Source organism: Hippocampus zosterae, chromosome 10 (genome assembly GCF_025434085.1).
Source record: "Hippocampus zosterae strain Florida chromosome 10, ASM2543408v3, whole genome shotgun sequence".
NCBI lineage: Eukaryota > Metazoa > Chordata > Actinopteri > Syngnathiformes > Syngnathidae > Hippocampus > Hippocampus zosterae.
Genome location: NC_067460.1, coordinates 13,168,051 through 13,191,607, shown reverse-complemented (window position 1 = coordinate 13,191,607; position 23,557 = coordinate 13,168,051). Strand labels below are relative to the sequence as shown.

Here is a 23,557-nt window from a genome sequence, read left to right as displayed (position 1 = left end):
TGGTACGTGATGATTACCTTTGAACGAAATGACTTGATGGTGAGCATATTGTTGAATTCGAATCAGACAATAATCTCAAATGCTGAATTTACATGCAGAAAATTGGCTTTTAAAACGGGAAAGAAAATGAAGCGTGTCGTGGCACAATATGAAAAAAAACTAAACTTGTACAGTTACCTCATACTCGTTTGTGCGTGTGTGTGTGTGTGCGCGCGTGTGTGTGTGTGAGAGAGAGAGAGATGCGGAAAACGAAAAGTAGCAACATAAAATGCCTCCTTATACTGTATAATGAACTATTTGTACTCTATCTGACAAGGAAAACGAGGTAATTTGTTCTGGTGAGAAAACTAAAAGGCTACAAGTGGAACAATGTTAGTTTGTTGGATGAAAATGAGTCTATTAAACATAAGTGTCACATGCTGGCCCATTTTGAAAAGCGGTCTCCCATTTGCCCTCAGTGTCCCACTTCTGGAAGGTGACACGGTTAAAAAGCTTTTACCGCCATGATTCAGACAGTGACTTAATTGGATCAAACCCCGAATAGTGTCTGTGTAATGGAATATGCGTGCGATAATCTATTTTTTAAAAAAGCATGTCACAGCTTTACTCGATGCTTTCTTTTGAGCCGAAAGCGTAACTCAAAGTAACATTCATTCCGCTCTTTATTCTTAATGCAACAGGCAGCTGTCTGAATTGATCCTTCCGCCTTCCAAAGAAAAACAGTAGCTTGACTGTGCACTCTGATTTTCGACAATGTTTTGTAGCTTGTTTTTCTGCGCATTAAAACTGGCAGCTGTGTTAGCACGACGCGGATGCGCTCCAAACACAGACATCTGGGTGTCATTCGACTGTCGTGTTCTCCTCCCGCTTGCCATTCATTTCAGCAGGTGGCACTTTTATGTTCTCTGTACAGTTGTTTCCCCCAAAACACACACACACAAATGCAGTCCACATAAAGGCTTTTTGATGAGCAGGTTTTAAAGAACTGCACTCGAAAATAACGACCCTCTTGTTCAGTGTCTCGACTTGATGACATCATCGTGTTGGGAGCAGTAAAGTGACTTCTACGATGTAAGGATGCTTTCACCTAAGTACCCTGTAGTTTGTTTTAATGGTACTCTTGTTCATTTGAACAGGCGTTAACACACCAAACAAACTTTGTATTTCAAACAACCACTAAACTTTGCCTTAAAGTCAGATTTAATGCTAACACATAATGGGAAACACCATAGATGCCAGACAACCATTCACTGCATCTTGCCATGGAAGTAAAACATGACAATTCCACTGACTAAAGTATCACAAATAAACACAATATGTTGCAAAAGTGGCTTTTTTTATGACTTTAACTTAAATAATTATCTGCACAAGCTAGCAGGCTATGACACACTAGAAAATACTATAGCAAAGTCCATTTTCAAAAGCGATTCAAGCACATTACCTTTTGTCTATGAAGATGCTAACGGCTAACACGCTCAGCCTAAATCAGTCTGTTAAAGTGTGCGGTGATGATAATGATTTGTTTTAACGAGATATGCACATATCAGCAACACATTGGTATATCCTGTGAGCCGCTCTGGCTATTGCTGATGTTGTTACGCTACTGCGCGCACCTTTACCCCACTGACATTTTACATCTAACTCACGTCAAACGGAGTCAAAATGGACGCCAATGCAAACTGCCTTATATTTTTTATAAGTGGGGAAATCATAAGATCTTATCTAGAAATATGTTTATTATTCAAAAGTCGAATGGTCGAAAACTGAAGTATGACTGTGTTTGCCAATCCTGCGTAACATTGCGTTTAAAACTTGGGCCAGCACACCCAAAAAAAATGTGCTGAATGACCCAGATGCAAGAAAAACCAAAAAGTTAGAGTTTTGTCACGAATGACATCGCATCACTCCTTGTGACTGGCTCCGAGATAATGCGGAAGTTCCAAAACTGTATTGCGGAAAAGATCACACAAATGTTATTTCTAGTAACTGGTCATCAGGATTCCTCACCATAATCTCTGGTTGATCTAAACCTCTGGTTGAGCATATTTGTCACTACAATTGTACCATTTGATTGATCTAGAGATGACTCAGTGTTTAGTGTGTGGTGGTAAAACTATTAAATATTACTGAATAAATCGGCGGCTATGGTTTATGTACGCGCAATACAGAGCTGTGGAAAGTCAATGAATTTTTAAGCAGGTTAAGTCGGCATCCACTTAACATCGTGAGGATTACTTTCTTTGCAGAATGGCAGACAGGCAGAATTTCTTTGCACCAGATTGTACCTCACGTGAAAGCCAGTGCTCTCCTTCTCTCAAGCTAGTCAAGGTTAGCGTTACAGACAATGAATTGTGTGGTCTTAAACTCCCTCATTTTGTGTGTGGGTTGGCAGCAAAGGATAAAGTCTCTTTTCGCTAGCCATAGTCGAAGTGCTTGACTGTTCTCCTAAATAACTCTCCCGCAGGAATGTGTTTCTGTCTGCTGGCTTGTAACAAAAGAAGGGACACTCTGGGAGCTCCATTTTTGATGTCTCTCTAAACGGTTTCTTGACTCAAGGCAAGGATGTGTTTTTTCCATCCGTTGGCTTTGCCTTCACCTCGTTACGATACCAACGTCTGGACTTTTTGGTTTTTTTAACATCACTTGGCGCATAAGAGAAGTTGGTGACATGGTTGTAACTTTAGAGTGCAATGTCTTACTAAACTCCTTGATACCTGTAACATTTTTGTCTATTGAAAAGTTACATCTTGCTATTTGGCCTGGAGTCAAATAATTAACCCAAATGACACAACTGCACTCCTCCTGTTCCCCTATCAATGGCATTGCACCTCCTCACCTCTTTCATTTCCTCTCTTCGTAGAGTTGGAGGTCTCAGCCTGTGTGACATGACTGCACTTCGCATGTCTCGCCGCGGCTACCATTTCACCTCCGCGGATTGGATTAGACGAGGCTCATACTGACCGACTGGCTCACTGTCCTTGGCTTATGCTTTGTGAGCATAAGCTCGCTGGTCAAGGTGGCGTGGACCAAAATTTGATTTTCGCACATATCGGGGACACATTTACAATAAACCCGGAGCAGATTTCCATCATTTTCTTTGCCGCACTACCTTTTATTTGCATTTGTAACTTCAGGCGTAATCTTTTATTGGTATTCCAGTTATGCTATATCGGTGTGACTGCGCATGGCAATGTTTGGTCGTATATTTATCTCCACAGGATGGATTGGCATTAATGTTTGCGCAGACATTAACGGTCTGCAGGGGATGAAGCATACCCACTTCAATGATGCCTCTGGTGCCATCACGTCATTTGCTGAATCTATTGTTATTTTTTAAAGATAACCATGCTCCCAGGTGATATTAAGGATATTAATTCAATCCCAAAAAATGGATGGACATGATACTTTGTGGTGGGGCGGGGTCTCTTTTGCAAATTATATACAAAACAGCGCCAGGTTGCTCAGAATGACTCCAACGGGATAAGGAAACCTGGGTTGTCCAAACTATGGCCCGGGAGCCATTGACAGACCGGCATGCGTTTTTAAGCGGCCTGCGTCATGCGCCAAATATAACATTTGACCCGTATGATAGAGGGGTTTTTTTTAATGTGCAAAGATTCAAAGTATTTAAGACGAAAACAGTAAAATATATTATCTTCAAAACCCAGTGGTGAATAAAGATAATGCCGTTTTAGAAGCAAAAATAATTTCTTCGACTTCCTGTTTTGCCTCACGATCTGATTTATGAAGATATCACATTAATGAATCTCGAGTAACTGTTTTAAAAATGTGTGTGCTCTCGTTTTAGTGTTTAGCGATGGGATTCGGCTGCCGTTCAGTTCCGGAGTAGAACTAGTCTCGTGAGGTACAGGGCCATCGGCCACCTCAAAATCTTGAAAAATCCTTTACTACTTGCCTTACCACCTTAAACAGAAAGCTGTTATGAAACAATGTATTCAAATTCACCGCAAAATATAAACGATATATACAACATGTCTTTGCCTTCTCTTCCAATAGAACACACACAAATAAAGTAAATATTCCCAAGCGGTTTACCAAAAAAGGTATTAAAAAATACTTAATGCAGGATAAAATTAAGCATTTACACTATTCTTCAGGAAATTGTGGAAAAAGTGCCTTTGCTTACATTAAAACATTTTTTTTTGCGCAACTTCTTCCAATACATGAAGTTGTAGCAGAGGAGCGCTGTATGGAAAAGGGAAGAAAAACATGAACGAGCCGACAACCCCAAACAGAGACTGTCTTCTAAAATTGAACAGTGTTTAATATTATACGGAGAGCTGTCTGGAACTCTATCTGAAGAGCCGAACATCAACAAAACTGATGTAGCCTGCCAAGACAGTATATATGTTATTATAACTCTCAATATTAGTCCTTTTATTTTCAATTACAGTATTGCTCTGGTAGTTTCTCCATAATGTATAAAATATGGTGCTTAAAATATGTATGAACCCAAGGTAAGTTTGATTCTGCAGTTGCCCTAAATTTGATCATTTGATGTCATGAAAGATTACTACATAGTGAATCGAAGCTGAAATTAACGATGCTTGCATTTTCAACTGGAAAAACATTCAAGCACATTATTATTTCTTGATTACGATGCCAAGTTCAAATTATTTCTGAATAGAAAAAGTTCATTTTAGTGGTGACGGGGGCACAATTAATTTCCGACATCTTTGAGTAACCGAGCAAGCCGGTCAATATTTGCCTATTAGAACAAAAAGTAAATTTAATGAGAATTTTTTAATTCCTTTTCAAAACAGCATCATGTTTATAGCTGCCAGAATGAAAACCGTCCCCATAAAAGCGCTTGGGGGGGTCTCTTTTTGGATCAATGACAAATGGTCAAATACTTCTGTGAATCACAGTTTGATTTGTTAATATTGCTTCTGTGATGCTTAAATTTCCTTCTTCTTTCTTCATCAAATCTACATTTCTCTTAGACACGTCTGAGGGCATGATGGGGAAGAGCGCTTTGCATGTCTGCCTCACAGTCGAGAGTTTCTATGTTCTAATCTCGGCTCAGGCCCTCCTTGGTGGAGACCTCATGTTGTGCCGTTGCGAGAGCCTAGAGATACGGACATGCAATTGCGACTCTAAATCTCCATAGGTGGTAAGCCTGAATGCTTTCTTGTTCATATGAGGTGTCTTGGAAACTTCCAGGACTGGTGTCACAAATCTTGATAAACAAGAGGTACTTTAAATCCAAACTGCAGGGTTTCCCCTTCAAAGTACTCTAATGCCCATGACCAAGGTTTTTTTTTCTGTAAACACGATCTTTATATGTGGACGTTCACATTCCAAAATCAAATGTGACTTCTTATACGAATGAAATACATCGATGAAGTGACAAACATGATCATGTAAACATGATTGCAAGTGACATGCGTGTGCACAAAACGAAATGACGTGGTGCGGGATTTGTGGAAGTGATTATGGCCCCGCGTGTAGGGGCTCATCTCATTTCCAACTTCCAAGTTCCTCACTTATCTGTTTATAATATAGCTCCTCCCACCAGAAATTCCATTGAGGACATGGAGAGATTAAGAGAGAAGGGACAATGCAGAAATGATCCAATTGCCCCCTGTTAAAGCCATTTGCCGGAGTCTGCAACCAAAGATGATGTCCTGCCATTGATACGTCACAATTGAACCATCTGCGTGGCTGAGCATCTATATTGCAGACGCATCAGATACATTTCCAATTTATATCTTTTTATATAAGAGGCTTGGGTTGGATTTGAAAAAAATCTGAATTGTATTGTTACATAACAAAAAAAATCAAATGCAATCAGAATTGACATGAAGTGTTAACCTAAAAGCACTTTGTTGGCCTTCTCTGTTGGTCTTCATGCAGTCGTGGAAAGAGTCTTCCTTGGATCTTATGCTGTCTCGTGATCATTGCCATTTTGATGTCGACCATGTTTTGGAAATAGGTCCACTTGAGCTTGGGAAACGGGTCGCCTAGGTGGGGAAGTTGCTCCTGCACGGCAATGTTCTTCTCAACAAGGAACTTAAGGATGAGCATGGTGAAGCAGTCATGAGTTTTCCCACCGCACCTTTCGCCTCCTCTAAAGCAGTGAACTAAGCAAATGCTTCAGGAACTCTTTGTATTGGATTCTGATAGGCATGTACCCTATCGACCGGTTAGCTCACCTGTAGACAAAAGCTTTTGAAAATCCATGATGTTGTTCTGGATCTCATGTGATTGTGCAGATGTCCATAAATTGGACGGATGTTCTGGTGATCTCGTCTGGAGTTGAACCAAACATGGCAAAAGCGGTACAAGAAGACTCCAGTCCGAGACGGAAGCTGCCCCAACTACAGTCTTTGACTCTGGGTGTAAAACCCCACTCCTGAGATTTCTCTTCATGTGAATCCCTTTGATTTTATTCTGCAGCCCCCCGCAGCTTCCTTTGCTGCTGGCAGCGCACCAACCCGTTAAGCTTTTTTCAATGACCCGCTGCCTCTGTGAACAGCTTTACAGTATCCCTGAGCCGTAGTCATGCATCTTGCTCTCCCTTGTGTGCACACACTCCACCTCTCCCTTCCCATCCAATCCTCATCAGCCTCCCCCAGTGGAAGAAAGTTATTCTGCGTTGTTGCACAGGAACCCCCTGTCTTCTGTGTCAACAATACACACAGGTAAGAGTGTGCACTTGCCTTCCTGTGTTTACACTAGCACGGATGGAGGCTCACGCGCGGCGTAAGCACTCTTAAATTAAACGTCTGGGTGATGTCATTCCGGGTATAGCGCAGGCCAAGTTTAACATTCTGCGCATGCATGCCCGGGAAACAAAAGACAAGGGCCATATTACCAAAATACGGCAACATGCGTTAGCATTAGTCGTCTGGAGCCAAATCATTAAACTGAGAAGCAAAACTAGCAGAGCAAAGAATGGACTTATCTTCGACAGTCGGCTTTCATCTTGAATCATTAGGCTCTGCCTGACAACTGCTTTTGTGCCCCCCCCGCCCCACCTCCCTACTCTCCTTATTCCTCTCTCTCACTCTGTCGGACACAAACAACAAAATACAAATATTGACTCGGGATGGTAGAAGCTGTTTCCTCTCAAGCCGTGACTCACGCGCTGCAACAGGTCAGAGTTGAGAAAAGACGTTGGGCAGCTGGCGCACTGGCAAACTGAGCCTGGAAGGAAGCCCACCAAGAATTGGCTCGTTTGTCTTTGGACTCCTTGGAAGGTAACATGGCTTTGACACAAGTACATGTAGTAAATCTAGATATTCGTCTCCAAAGCTCATTCACTGGAAATGGATACAGAAGTGTCATTATGATTCACAAGACCCTTTAGGTCCACCCGTGCAATCTAATGATATCCACTGTCCTCAGTTCTGATTGAAACTGTCACAGAGGTATTATTTCAATCATTGGTTTGTGATTGAGGTAAGAAATTTGACTGCAATATCATCGTCCGACAGTGTCGGTGATTGCTGATCTGAATAAAGACTTCATACTGTTCTTGTATGCGATGTCATTCGATGGTGCAGCGTTGTGGCCATCGAGCGTAGCTTTACCTTTCTTACCTGAGGCATTACATACCTTCATGAATTTTGCATATTCACATTAACATGTAACAGTTTGTCTCCAGTGATTGGAGGCTAGAAAGAGTTCTTCTTCAGTCAAGGAAATTGCTCCAATTTCAGTCAGATTACGTCGCGTATGTTATTGACCTCTGGTGGGATTTTACATTGGCGGTGTTGAAAATGTGAGGTCTGCCGAACAGAGACTGGAGTGAAGGTGCAGCAGCTTCAGAACATACAATAAAGACAATTTTTAATTATAAAGTAATGGTTATGGTAGTTCAAACATAAGCTATGTTCAAGGGAAAAATATATTTTAGCCACTGGAGGTTTTCATCGAACATTATTTTTCTGGCTAATGCATGTAGTTATGGAAGGCATAAAAAAATGCTAGACAAAATCGCATCTGTGATGGTTTTTTTTATGTTTGATAGATATTGACAATTAAATAGGGCGTGGTTTCAGTACGTTCATCAAATATGCTCACAGTGTCTGAGAGCGGAATGAAGCGTATGATTTTTCACTGTTATGAAGTCTCAGTTGGTAGACCTGTTGATGTTTTTGTTTTCAAGCATTCAAATTTGGCACAGTTGTTATCAATTTATACAAATTAACTTTATATTTATTTTGACTTGAAGGGCATTTCAACTTCATCGCAGCCTGGTGAACTCCTTTGCATAAAATAGGATAGTCACCTCACGACAGGCTGATTTTTTTCAAAATAGGCTGAGAAGTTTGTAATTTGTGATCATATTTTTTGACCAAAGCATATCACAGATTTATATATTATATTGGCACAAAAGTCTTTTAAAATTTTTCCAAATTCAATTTACGTCAAATTTGTTGCATGAAAACATATTGTAGGTGTCATGGGAAATGTAGTGTTGTCAGGAAGTGTGTGACTCCGATCTGTCGACTCTGTCGGAGTTCCAGATAAAAGGATTGGATATGCTATGCTAATGCTATTAGTACTGCAGCTCGGGATTACGTCTCGAAACCAGAGAGGAAAAGGGCGTGACAAAAATGGAAACTTGGACGGATTTTCATGTTTGACAGAAGAAATGCAAAGGATTAAAAGCTGATATAAACATGTCAACTAGCGGAACTGCGCTAAAGTCAATAGATGCGATACAAAGTGTTGTATGAGCTGTTTTTGAATTTCCATTTAGCTGTTAGGGCGCACCTGGGATTGGAGTTAATTAAAATGGCCAGCACCTCTTGGAAGCATACTTATTTTTAGCCAAAAGTGCAAAAATGTTACACTTGCTCGTAAGGGAGACAGAAGGAGATAACGAGGACAATTCATGTCAGAGGATGCACTGTGCTGCTTCTAAGCACAGGCAAATATTAAAGGAAACCCAGGAGGATGGCTAAATTTTTCCCCTCTCACATACACACTGTAGAATTCGCACGATACTTGGAATTAACTGAGCGAGAAAATGGGAATCATCCGAATTAAAATGAGTTGCAGAATATCCCTAATTTCTGTTTTAAATTGCTCTTGTCTTTCTGTCATCTCATACAGCTGAGCTACAAAACTGCAGGGGTGCGGATTTATTCCTAACCACAACAATGGAAAATTTTTCCATATTGCAAGGGATCACATGTCTGTGGGAAACAAGAGGAAGAATATGGATCCAAGATGGCTCAAGATGGCTACAGAGGATCCTGCTGTCCCTAAAGGCACCCCATTCCAGCACATTGTCAGGTATAAAGCTCACATTTCACAAATAACACCAACGTACATCATAGGCATCAAAAGATTTAGAAGTGGGGCTTTAAAGATTAGACCCCATCCATCAATTTCACAGCCAATGTCAGCGTGAACACGGCACTGACCAAAATTAAGAGTAGGTGCATTCTGTTTCACCACAAAGTTTGATTCTACAATTTTCTGTCAATCAGTGACCAGCGGTAAAGAACGTTGATTGATTTCAGCCAAAACACCACAAGCAGAGCAGTGATTTGACGTCTACATATTTTGTTTTTGTGACTCCTCACATGAACAGAAAAAAGACTGAGAAAGGGCTTTGGAAGTTTGGTTGGTGAAAAAATATTTACAGATACTCAATTATAAATTGCGCTGTGAGCAATGCTAATTCCCCATATAGAAACTGCAAAGAAAATCTATCTGCTATGTTATGTTGATAATATTAGGCAAAACATCCATGTTCAAAATGCATACGATTTCTGTATTTTTTAAAAACATTTATGTCATATATAACAGTGGAAAGAAGCACCATGTTTTCTTAAGATGAAAACTAAGCGCAGCAAATGCAGTGAAAAGAGCAGGAGCTCCAAAATAGAACCCTGTGCAACGCCATACGACATAGGGGCAGAGTGGGATTCAATACAACAAGGCTAATGCACACCAAAACACCCTCTTTAATGCCTATCCCCTGAAACACTCTCACAATTACAGCTGTCAATGACTAATGAGGACAAGCGCAACACAAAATTGATAGATGGATGCACAACAAATCATTTCAGTGCAGCTGTATGAATGTACAAAAACGTAAAAGCCAAGCATAGTCTTGATGTTACAGCCTGGGATTTCCCTTTGATTTACCTCTGTGTGTGGCACTGCATTCATTATAAGCATTATTAGGCATACCTTCAGTCTTCAGGGGAGGTCACTGATGAGAGAAGGAATGCCTGACATTTTCCTCCAGTGAAGCCATGTGGCCATGAAGACTTTACAACTGGAAATCTAGCCTTTATTTTGCCCATAGGCTGCTGCCGGGATACTTTTATTATTATTATTATTTTTTTTTACTACTACACAAAAATGCTTCGTTTGTGTCATTAGTCTCTGAAACACACGAACAGTTTCATGGAAATGTGGTTGTATTAAAATGTCCACTCATCAATTCGCCATCAGTCAGTTTTGCACAAAGCGAATGGTTTCTGTTTTGTCAACCAATTTGATATTAATAACCATTCTGCACTAACAAGCTGCGAGGGTTTCCAATTACTTTCAAAATTGCAACTCTTTGAGCATCAATCACTTTTTTGCTCAACGCCCAAAACAATTGATACAATCAGTCTTTTTGGCTTGGTTTTCCTCAGCCCTTCTGTGTCTCTTTGTCTGAGCACCTGTTGTTTTTGTCAACAGTGCGGTTCATTACCCCCCGCCCCCACCCCTCCGCATCATTCATCCTCATGTAGACATCTTTCAGCTTGATGTTTTGAGTCTTGAGAGTCTTGAGATGCTCATAATGAATATTTCAATTCCTTCCCCAGTTCATGTACTCGCTGACGAGACTTATTGCGTCATACAGAGACTGTTTTTTTTCTTTCTCTAAAGTAAAATGAGATTTACTCTGGTTAGTTTTCATAAAAGATTTGTGACACTGCGGTTTATAACAGCAAACACAGTTTATTATAAACTTATAATCTAAGCTTTGCGTTTTACAGTGGAACTTCGAAGGTCGAACAGAGTCCTTTCAACACCATCATGAAACCTTTATTAGCCCTTTTAAAGGCAAGACAGGCTCATTTATGTGCCATATTCCAACCACAAGGCAACTCGATGTGCTTCACACAAGCTGTTACAAACAGCTATCGGCATTCAGAAGTAAAGCGGACAAAGCAAAACTACCTGACCAAAATGACAAAAGGAATGCGCATTGACAGCATTTAAAAACATTACTTCAAGACATACACAAGAAACAAGTACGTTTCTAAAATCACTAAAAGACCGTGTTGTGAAAATAAATGTAAAATGTTTAAAAGAACTGAATCAAAGGAATAGGGCCAGGTGGGAGGCAAAGTTTTTAATGTAATTTTAAAAGCTTTTAAACTCGGGGCTGACTTCTGTTGGCAGCTTATTTAATTTGTGCGCAAGCATAACAGCTACGATAAAAGTCTCTTCGCCATACTTGAACTGTGGGCTCAATAAGTGGATGGTCATACTTATGCATGAGTGGAATAAAAAGTACACATATACGTTTTTTGAATATGACTGAGACTAAATTTGCCACAGTGAAAAGTCCCCTGTTGTGAAAGTTCTTGCTGCAAACAATTTCGTTGTAGAGGAGTTTCAATGTACTTATGAATGCATGAAAATAACAACTCTAAAAAGCCATGTGTGAATCCCACTGCCCCCTCGAATAAACACCTGCAAATATCCCTCCCGCAACAGAAATACTTGTATTTCTTAAGCATTTTGCATCTCTATGACAAACCCTTTCCCTGCATTGTAATTCCAGTGTAAAGGAACAAACATTGCAGTTAATTCCTCGAATAATCACACACCAATGTGGAAAATATGATCAAAACAAGAATCCGAGGTCCATGACACTGTCATTGCAGTATTTAATACCTCAGCAGTTCCACCACCGTAATTATGCATGAGTTTAATCAATGACCATTAAGCTTAAGGGCAAGAAATCATCCAAATGAGCAGTGAGTGTGTTTGTGATTTGTTTTATGTGTGTGTTTCATGAATGTAAATGTGTTTAAAAATGAGATGTGAGCCAGTGGGCGCCTGCTGCTGTTGCCATCAAGTCCGAATAGGCTAGGCTTGACGAGTTGATTTGCTCACTGTTGCTGAAATTGACGGAGCCTTTTTCTTACGTGCAGTGCACAATAGTGGCATCTGTTGAATGCATGGGGGTGTTGGGGGGAATATTTGTTGTTTTAAAGCTGTTGAAGTGTTTATTAGTGTTCATTTATCCATTTTCTACAGCGCTTGCCATCAATGTGGTTGCGGGTAAAATGAAGCCTATCTCAACTGACTTTTGGGTGAGAGGCAGTGTAGATTACGGACTACAAACCAGCTAATTGTAGTCAATTAGTCTCTTGATGGAAAAATGTCCTCAGTCTGTCACGACTTGGCATAGGAACCATGAAGGACCTGGTCTTATTGAACCCATAAGGGTAGAAGAGTCTTTACAGACCAAGACAGATTGTGGCCAGGAATGGTTGATAGAAAGCTGCTGGTGCACTTCCTGATCAATTTGCATTATACTAAACCCCGGCTCACCAAAAGCTACCGAACTGTTTTGCCGTGTGCAGGGTTGAACAACCTGTATATACGAGAGGCAGACGATCGTTTTTTTATCAAAGTTTTTATTTCAGGCACATATCACAGCAATGTTGCAAAATAAAACAACAATTCTAAAAAGTTTCTGGTTTTTAAGCCTTAGCGAGGTGTCCTGCTGGACGGCTATACAAATGCTTTACTGTTTTACAGTAATACTTAATCATATTTCTAAAATTCAAATGTAACAGTGGCTGGAGACCAAAGCATGGAGAGTCATGGAGTGAAGTTTGCTTAGTGGAGGGTGGTGACCCCAAGTGCAGGCAAGCACGGAGGCAAGACTTGTGTGCAGGAGTAAACCTAAAAAAATGTATAAAACAAAAAACTAGAACAAAACATAAAAGTAAGAGGGCTCTTCATATTGATCAAAAATACTCACATTTAGTAGCAAAGATTCAAAGTAACAAACCAAAACTGGGACTAAAACACAATGACTTGTGGAAATGTGCTATTAGCAAAAAGTAACAACGGTGTGTGAAGCAAACCTTAACCAAGTTATGTTGTATGTGTTCTTTTGGAGTTGTTCTCTCTGGTTTATTAGCACTGTTACCCATATGAGAGTCTACAAACACAAAGGAAAGCCCATTACTGCACAACCACTTTTTGAAAAGTAAAAACTGTGTTCAAGGATGTCGGCTTATGTCAAGCTCTTTCATTTCTGTTTTCGTTTGGTTTCTGTATTCAGGTCAAAGTACTAACGGACCTTTTTGGATGTTTCTGTTGAATTCTTAAATTATTTGCCAAAGCTTTTGAGCATCATCTATCCACTGTGCTGTATATGCATGCATCATCCATGGACATGTGCTTTTGGTTAGCTTGTGGAATACTGTACGTTATAAAAACAGAAAAATAACAAAATTTTGGGTCAAAAACAGAATTAACTGCCATAGGGTTTTTGGGGTTCAATGACTAACCCGAAAAGTTGGTTCATATGAATAATCCCAAAAAACATTTTTTTTAACAAAGCAACACAAAACTGGTTATTTTGTATGAAACAAAGTCAGTGGTGTAGTGGTACACTTGCCTGACTTGTATGCGGGCAGCGTGGGATCGGTTCCCACTCAGTGAAGGTGTGAATGTGGGTGTGTATGGTTTCTTCGTCTTTATATTTGCCCTGTGATTGACTGGCGACCAGTTCAGGAGTTATTCAAGCCTTTTGCTCGAAATCAGCTGGGATAGGCTCCAGCAACTCCCGCGACCCTCTTCATGATAGATTATGTTGAAAATGGATGGATGGATGAAACAACATCAAAATTGAGTTGCTTTGTAATCTATTCATTTGTCCCAATTTTAAAAGTGAAATGAATAGTTGTGTCAAACCCCGCTTTTGGACCCATAACTTGGGTTATTTTTGCCCCAATTGTTTTTAAAAAGCATACATTTATTTGTATTTGCTTTTATCCTATCTTTTATCACCGCACTACGTTTCACTTACATTACGAAATGTCCTTCTATACCTATTTGTCATGTCCTTGTTTATGATCATACTAATGCAGCGTGTTATACCAGAGACAAATTCCTTGTGTGTTCTACATACTTGGCCAATAAAGATGATTCTGATTCTGATTGTTTTCCTCAGTTGTCTGGTCACTTTTGCAAAAAATAATCAGTCTTGCCTTGATAAATAAAGGTTAAATAAAAGCCACTTCATTAAGGTAGGTCTTGTAGTGTCGCTGTGGATTTGCAGGGGACATGACACCGATTAGCGTAAGACAAGAAGTCTCCATGTCGAGAAACTAAACACACCAGGGAGTGAGGGCAGGCTGACAGTGCAATGATTGCAGTGTACGATTTACAGGACCTGAAGAACGGCGGAGGCCTTCCGCCCACTCCGTCTCCTAAGGAGACCGGGGAGAGGAAAGCTCTTCTCGGCTTCAATTTCCTTCACTCTCCTCACGTTTTTTTTCCTTCTAATTCATCCTCTGATTGAAATCAAACTCCTAATTTTGGATAATTAAGACAGTTTTTTATGTATATGTATATAAAATATGTATGTATGTACGGTATGTGTATACACTCACTGTGTGTGTGTGTGTGTGTCTCCTAGCATCTCATTTGATCAGAGTATTCAGCTGCTGCTATAAGGCTACGGTAGTATGTCTTATCAAAGTGCAGCAGGCCTCAATGGCATTAGCAAAGAGGGCAAGCGACCATCAAGAGCAATGATCAACTCCTTCCAGGGACACACACGTACACGCGCACTGCATCGCTCTGTGTCCCTCACACTGCACACCGTGCCGTTTATCGCGGGCGGCAGAAGCAACAGTTGGTGACCACAAATCGTCAGGATATTTCTCTCCGTGCAAATTAGCGCTGTTGTTTTTGTTTTCATCCTCTACTTAAGCTATGTAAACATAAATCAGAGGGCGGGAGAAAGTGGAGGTTGAGGGGTGGGTGGCTGTTGCCACAGCAACCGTAGCTGCAGCGGGTCGTCAGAAGGCTTCTTCCGCTTCTCCTCCTATATTCTGCGTAAGTGGAAACAGAGTGTGTGAGTGCATTCTCCTCTCCACACAGGCAGAGAGGAACCCCCCATCCCTCCTTGAATCAGATGAGAGAGCGAGAGAGACAGTGCAACGCTGTCACACAGCTAACGTCAGTTCCTGTTGCAGTTGGGATGGTGTGCTCAGGCTCTCTCACTCACATACGACTGCAAGAAGTTGGCAGGTAAGCCCCCACAAAAAAATGACCCCCGTCTGTTTCTGCCTCTTGCTCTGGAGGCACTAATGATTGCCCTGTGATTGACTGGCGACCAGTTCAGGAGTTATTCAAGCCTTTTGCTCAAAATTTCATTATCAAGTCATTCGAATTTCAGTGGATTAACCCAATTTGTGTCTGTTTCTTGATGCGTTTCCCACAATTTATCCACCCACCATGTTAGTTTCTGAAAGGGCGGGAGGATTTTGAAAAATAACCTTATTGTGTGTATTTCTATTTCAATATCTAGTTGCAAATCCAAAAATCACATTAAGCATGTACCAATGCCAACTATTAGGTGCTTTTGAGATTTCCCGATTTCACCCCCATCAAAATTAAGACTTTCCATTAAAATTGTGCAGATAGAAATGTATCCACGGGACGATTGTGAGTACTTATTTTGTCTGTCTACATGGGTTACTACACCATTGGTTTTACAAATATCGATTGGCTTACAACACTATAGATGCTAACCATATCTGTTGGCATCATCATTAAGGTAGCGGACAAAAGGTTAAGTTATGTTTGAAATACACAAAATGTAGTTTGATTTGTTTTGTGTTTACAAAGTAATTTGGCAGTAAAGTTGAACTCAGAGTGGCCATAAACGGCTCAAAGCCTCTTTTTTGACAAATATTTACTGATTCTCTCTGACACCGTCATCCTACAGTGCTCGTATCGCAAGATTGCGCACTGAAGTCAAAGCAAAAATTTGATGGTTTGTATCTCGAGGGGAAAAAAAACAACCTAAGTCAGGTCACTGGTAACTCAAATTACAATGGAAAAAAAACAAAACAACAAAACTTTTTAACCACACATTCAACACACTGTACAGAGGAATTGAAGGACATGATAAAATCACCTGTTGCAAAACAGGAAAAAATTGTATAAATGGAAGGAAACCCATCATAGGACACTCATCACGGTGACAGAGTGATTCTGATGAGGACGACAAAGTTTTGCTTTCTCGTGATGTTGAGGCACCAAATGGTTGCATCATACATCTCAAGATTAAACTCTCATCAGCATTCGTTTTACCTAATAAAGCAGACTGCAGGCTGTATATGCTGTTAAATTGTTTAAACAATCCATATATAAATACCTGCAAATAAAAATTGAATTTTTTTGATCATTCGGATCTCTTGTCTCATGAATAATCTGTTTTTATCCACATCTACGTAGCATCGTCGTCTTTTAAAGGTCATTGTACGGTTTAAGGGCCAGCGAGCCATTCGCAGCGTCACATAGGAGACAGACTTTGGCTGCTGGGCTGCAGCGGCTCCTGAAACGTAATTACTTTATTAAGAGACTGAAATGGGGAAGTTTTGTTTCTGGATCATATGATTCCACAGAGACATTCTCATGTGAAGATGTGCACAGTCCAAATAGGACCCGAGTTAAAAAAAATAGCTTCCAAATAGAAGCTAAATGACTCTGTGGCCAAGTCGGGTTGCACCGTGATCCCGAAAGAACGGCGGCTACATATAAAGCCAATTTTAGTCATTTGACATATTGATGGCACACCCGAGCCTAGTGGGATTGATAGGGTGGTCCAGTGGTTAGCGCGTCGACCTCACAGTGCAGAGGTACTGGGTTCGATTCCAGCTGCAGCCTTCCTGTGTGGAGTTTGCATGTTCTACCCGCGCCTGCGTGGGTTTTCTCCGGGTACTCTGGTTTCCTCCCACATTCCAAGAACATGCATGGCAGGGTTATTGACCGCTCTAAATTGTCCTGAAGTGTGAGTGTGAGTGCGGATGGTTGTTCGTCTGTGTGTGTCCTGCGGTTGGCTGGCAACTGGTTCAGGGTGCACCCCGCCTACTGACCGAAGACAGCTCGGGTCGGCTACAGCAGCCCCCGGGACCCTTGTGAGGATAAAACGGATCAAATATGTATCAGTTTATCCACATTTCACTGGTCAAAGAGCTTTTACATAAACACACTCACCTACATTTCACATAGCCGACATTATTTGCCAATCTATTGAACTGTTAAGTACAGCGGAGGTACGCTGCTGGTGGCTACCTTCTGCCATTTGAACTCCTAAAATGCCAAAATGTTTGACTTTGAAGTTTTTCGTACCTGAACAAGAATCTTGTGTTGCAATTTTGCCAGCGGTACAGCCCTGGTGGATTACCGTGCTTTCCAATAAATTGTGCAAATGGAAACCGAAACAAAGTTGCCAGGACTAGCAGTCAACACTTTTCCTTAGAATTGTTGTTGTTCTTTTTCTTCTTCTTCTTCTGTATTTTGGCAAACATCTTTGGGCATTACCGCCACCTTCTGAAATGGAATGTGGGGCTGCAGAATACTATTTCTAACCTAACTCTTTTCAAACCTAATATATTAGCATTTAAAACTTAATTTTCCGAGGATTTATCTGTAAAAAAACTACCTTCAGACCTCTTACCTCATTAATTAGTTGTTGTCTTGCCAGGCTGACTGCACTTAAAACATGATTCTAATACATGCTCTGTAGTCGCTTTGGTCCATACATAATACATTTATCATTAATGCAGTCTGCTCAAGCTCGCTGCATTAACCTAGGCAAACAAACACACCCCACACAGGCAGGGGGATTGTTCCCACCAGTCATCAGTGAAACAGGCGTCCATCAGTGACGGACTGACCGAACTTGTCAGTCTTAAGGAATGCCCGTCTATGCCTAGACATATATTATTATACTGTAATTAGACGAGTATGTCTTATGCATTAAAATACTTTACAATTAATCATAAAACACGACATTCATAATGAAAATTCGGCAAGCCTCCTCGCTGCCTATCTTCAAAACCCTCCTCAAAACTCACTTGTATTCTTTGGCATTCGACTCAGCATGACTTAGATTTGTTCTTGGTACAGTGCACTCCGCTTAATAGAACACCGGTTAATAGAGTAATCCGCTTAATAGAGCAAAAGGCTCTGGAACGGATTTGCCTAATGAAATTTCCTATAAAGATACTCCGCTTAGTAGAACAGATCTCCGCTTAATAGAACAGGCCGTAAGCAGTGAACATTGTAAACTAGTGGTTTTCTGTAGTGGTTACTGTACCACTATCGCGAGAAAACGCGGTAGTTCTAGCCATGTACAGTAACAGGTAGCACGCGTCACTCCACACATAGACACACGCACGTCACAATGGCTTCAACTTCATTCAAGAGACGAGGGCTATCACCTGCGGATAAGAAGGACATACCCAGACGATACGATGCATTGCCAGATTCTCAGAAGGTACGCCCGCGGTTTCCAGGACTTCCCTCTTATCCAGCGCATTGAGAGGGAAGTCAACCGCAAAATTACGGACTCCTGTTTCCAGACAAAAGTAACGAAATTTTTCTCGTGATTTGAGATGTTTGACTGAAGTTGATTAAAGTTGTTGTTTTGTTGTTTGATTAAAGATATGGACGTCCACAGTCGAAATATCTCTTCTAACTCGTCAGCAGGGGTTTTTCTGCGTGCATAACTTGGTCGTCGACGTGTCTGAAGGTGTACCTAATAAAGTGTCTCCCGTTAATAGAAACTCCGCTTAGTAGAACAGAAGCGCTTCGGCCCAATGGTGTTCTATTAAGCGGAGTGCACTGTATTACTGTTTGGTGCTTTCTACCGTCTTTATTACCGATTTGTTTTACTGTTTATTGTATATGTTAAATTGCTCCATGTACAGCACTTTGTATGCAGCGATGGCTCTTTGAAAGTGCTCTATAAATACAGTTGAGTTGAGTTGAGAAAAACAATTCCTCATGATCTGAATTCTTGTTGTAATTCATTTGAATTCATCGGTAACTAGAATATACTATATGGAAGCATCCTCTTTTTTTGGCTTGGTTAATTCTATTTCGCTATTAGGATCCTCGTGTTCTTTAGACATAAAAGTGCAAGACAGCAATGATTAAAAAAAGTCATGCATATTCAGCATGTTGAAAAAAGTTGACAAACTGACATGAAATCCATTTCGAACTGAACAAAGATCACTTAAAAGCACATCACCTTGCTGAAAGTTTCCATTAAGAAAAAAAAAAGAAAAATAATCATCTGTGAGCTTCTCTTGCTGTCAGCTCAGCTTTTTGGCCTCACTTAGCATCAAGAATGATAGATGGCTCCAGATGTGGCCGTTAAATCCTCCTTCTCTTAGTCTGTGTGTTTTCTCCCTTCAATCGTTCCCCTTTTCCTTCTTGGAAAACGCACCCGTCGCCTTTTCAAGGGCTCACAAAAAAAGTCAAGCAAGCCTGCATTTTCACCCACTCACACTCACACCCTTGTCCCCACTAAATTAGCTGCAATTGCACCAATTATAGGTCCAAAACCTTTCAGCATGTCTTGTTTTCTCATCAGTGTGTGCCTCTTAAATGGCAAGTACATCATCATTACCAGGAAGTATATTCACTCAAGTGTGATCCCGCCCCCCTCTTGTTTGCCCCGATTTACTTTTACGCACTCATTGTGAAGATATAAAGTGAGGTGTCATTCACTACTTTTAGTGTATATAATGCCATGATTGAACATAACTCCCAAGTGAGTCTCTCACACTGTAAGGTGCTTCTGAGATTTCCCGATTTCACCCACCAAAGTTTTCCCTTCAACTTCATGGTCATTGTATGACATAGATGGTATGCTATTCGTAAAAACGTTTTTCTAGTGTTACATAAATGAACTGCACACAGACAATTTAATGCAAATGGAAAAATAGGGACATTTCATGAGCACATAGTGGAACTTAAGCTAACAACACACTCCAGTTAGCAAACTGACCATGTACTATTCATGTACCTCAACATTGCAACTTGCGAGCTCACTTCTGTTCATCTTGTTCTACTGACAGTGGTTAAGTGGTTAGCATATTTTTACACTTGTATGTCCGTTAAGAAGGTTACAATGTTACCCAAGGAATATATTCTTTATCCTCTACAAAGCATGACTGACATTACTGCGGTTTACCGATCTGTTTTCATTTTGTAATGCAACCTACAGTACAATATTTTAGAATACTATGTTTTTATAATTAAACCATTCTTGTGTGCAGTTTAAAAAGGATGAAAGACATTTTTATTCATTTCAATGGGGACAGATGATAATATGGGTGTTTTTTTGTGACTAGCGTGGTCACACAACAAATGAATTTATATTTCAAAGCATCACCCATGTGCAAAACTACATTTTCTTCATCTGGATTTAAGTTTCCTATTTAGATCCAACTTTCAGGTTAGTAAATTCCTGGCTCGTTCTTTTTTTTTTTTTATGTCTATGAAAATGTTCCAACTGTAAATTTGCAACCCCACTCTCATGTATGTACCATTAGGAATGTTAAACAACGTCAAAAAATGCCTTTTTTGTAAATACCTGTATTATAACGCACCTGGATTAAAAATGTGTCACACTTTTGTCAGCATTAATTAAAAAAGCTGCTGCGCACCACAATCTAGATAAGAAATATCATTTCAAGCCAACAGTCTGCTGTGTGAACCCTGAGCTAGAGAAGTCAACCCAACTTCCCTTTGCAGAAAAGTGTTTATCCCCTTCCGAGTGACATCACTCTTTGTTATTTTTGGAGTCCATCTGTAAACAATCAAAATCTTGTGATTTCTGCGCAATGCCTTGAAGGCGGTGCGAGTCACACAGGGAGTCAGTGGGAGGGGCTGGGGGGACTTTTCAGTTCATATCGCCGATGACTGGGGCCCTTCTGGTGGACTCTGTGGACATGATGTAAATATTTACGCATGCGACATGCAGATCCATTGTATGCGTTGTAGGGAGTTCAAACACACACATGCACTCAAACACACAAGGCGATGTGGTGATAAATTCCAAACACATGACTTGTTGCAGTCACACGTCAGTGAGTGTGAGTCACTCGGTAGCATCCACCTGACACACGCACACTCACATGTGTGCACCTGACGTAATGTTGATGGGTTTGCCGCCATGGCAACCATTGGTACTCTTGCTGTCCTGGAGCAGAGTGATGCTGTGAAAGAGATGGGCTGCAACCATAGGATGTGTGGCAATGTGTTTATTTCTGTTTCACATTGAGAGGCCTTTCTAATACAGGTTGTTGCACCCAAAAAATAAAATAAATAATAAGAATAATAAGAATGGGCGGTCCGGTAGTTCAGGGGTTAGTACGTCGACCTCACAGTGCAGAGATCCCGGGTTCAATTCCAGCTCCGGCCTTCCTGTGTGGAGTTTGTATGTTCCCCCCGTACTTGCGTGGGTTTTCTCCAGGTCCTACGGTTTCCTCTCATATTTAAAAAACATGCATGACAGGCTGATTAAACACTCCAAATTGTCCCTCGGTGTGAGCGCGAATGGTTGTTTGTTTCTGTGTACCCTGTGATTGGCTGGCAACCGTTTCCAGGGTGTCGCCCGCCTACTGCCCGAAGACGGCTGGGATAGGCTCCAGCACCCCCCGCGACCCTCATGAGGATGAAACGGTTCGGAAAATGAATGAATGTGAATGAATGAAGAATAATAATTTGAAATATTAATTTCTGGGCGACACTGGTTAGCACATCCGCCTCACAGGCCAGAGGGCAGGACTCGATTTCGGCCTTCCTTTTTGGAGTTTGCATGTTCTCCCCTGGCCTGTGTGAATTTTATCCAGGTGCTCTGGTTTCCCACCACATTCCAAAAATATGCATGGCAACTAATGGAACACTCAAAATTGTCCCTTGATGTGACTGTGAACGCGAATGGTTATTCGTCTCTGTGTGCCCTGCGATTGGCTAGCAACCAGTTCAGGGTGTTCCCCGCCTACTGCCGGATAGATAAATATGGTTCACTACACATCCATTCATCCATCCAACTGGGGAGGAGGTTCACAGACAAACTGGCCCGAGTCCCTCTTCCACGCTTACCCGTTGAGAAATGCACTTGACGAATACGTCTCCCTGGCAGTAAACAGTTGTAATTGGGTTGACGAATATAAATATCCACGTGAGTGAAAGCGTTAATAATGTTAAGACCAAAGTTGCTCAAGATTTAATGATGGTGACACTTTGAGCCTGGAATCGATCACTTCTCTTCCCATTATTTCCTATGGGAAAACATTGATTAGAAAGTCAAACTGTGTCCTTTCCCGTATTGTGTTCGACCTTGGTTGCCTTTGGCATGCTTTTTTTTTTTAATTTAAACCCTCACTCTGCTCTTGCGGGTGGGAAGGTGTGTGGGTGCTGGTGGTGCCTTGTAAAATAACTGCTTCTGTCTGAGAATTAGTGCAGATGGTGGAGAGACAAGGACGAGGGAGGGGCAGGACCAGCAAGCACGGCTTGAATCCCGCTTCGCCATAGCATTTTCACGGTATGTGAAATTGAGTGTTGACAGTAGAAGTTTGTCTAAGCCCCCTCGACCTCCCGCCCCCTCCGTGACCGCCCTCTCCTCGATTCCACACCTCCTCCTTTCTGCCTACGACCCCGGCCGTGAGATTCCTGCTGCGGATAAATTGTGTGTGACACGTTTAGCCAATGCTGCCTTAGATGGAGACGGGGTGCGTGGCGCTGAATGCGGCGAGCTTCTGCCAAGAGGGAAGGCGGAAGAGGGAGTGAAGGGCGAGGGAGGGAGGGAGGGAAGAAGAGGAGCAGGAGGAGGAGGAGGAGGAGGAGGAGGAAGGAATAGGAGGAGGATTAGGAGGGGGCAGTGACAGAGGAGAGAGAAGTGCCGCCAAGCAAGCATGAGGTTTTCACTTTCCATTCTCCTCTCAGCAGCAGTCAGATGAGAGTCCTTGCACACAGTAAGTCTGTTTACTCGGCGTGTGCATGTGCATGTGCCCGTGTGTGTGCGCGTTTAGACACGTGCATGAGTTGTCGCTGATTACTTAGTCCCGCGCTCTTCTGCCATATCACTTTTGGAATATTTTACCAACCATCTGGATGATCAGTAGGATGGATCCCTGCATAGAGCTGCGTGTGAGTGTGTGTGTGTGCGTGTGTGTGTGTGTGTGTGTGTGCGTGCGTGTGTGTGTGTGTGCGCGCGTGTGTGTGTGCACGTGGGCGTGGGTGTGTGTTTGCATGTAAGTATAGCTAGCATGCAGATGAGCATCGTGCTTCTCTACTAATGTGCAGTCGTGTGAGGCGGGACACTTTTAATGTGGAAAAGAGCCGCGCAGACAAACAAATGGCCGAACGTCAGTGTTTAATGTTGCGCAAAGTAGTTGGCAAACACTCGCGCACACACACACACACATTGAGACACTGACACACATCTTCATTTCTGGCAGACTATTTCTCACACTCTTCCAGTCGGACAGCACCATGGTGTGAATTCTAC

At 41.5% G+C, this 23,557-nt stretch overlaps 1 protein-coding gene across 3 annotated transcripts in view; it reads left to right on the top strand.

The window, feature by feature from the left end:
- Positions 1-15,157: 15,157 nt before the first annotated feature.
- LOC127609050 (muscleblind-like protein 1) overlaps positions 15,158-23,557 on the top strand; it is an 80,414-nt gene continuing 72,014 nt past the window's right edge. The window contains exon 1 of one of the 3 annotated variants that reach the window (XM_052078675.1): positions 15,158-15,270. The gene's annotated coding sequence lies outside the window, so the exon portion shown is untranslated. Of the gene's footprint in view, positions 15,271-22,858; positions 23,022-23,557 lie in introns of those variants that run through there. The other 2 variants (XM_052078676.1, XM_052078674.1) reach the window with 2 other exon arrangements.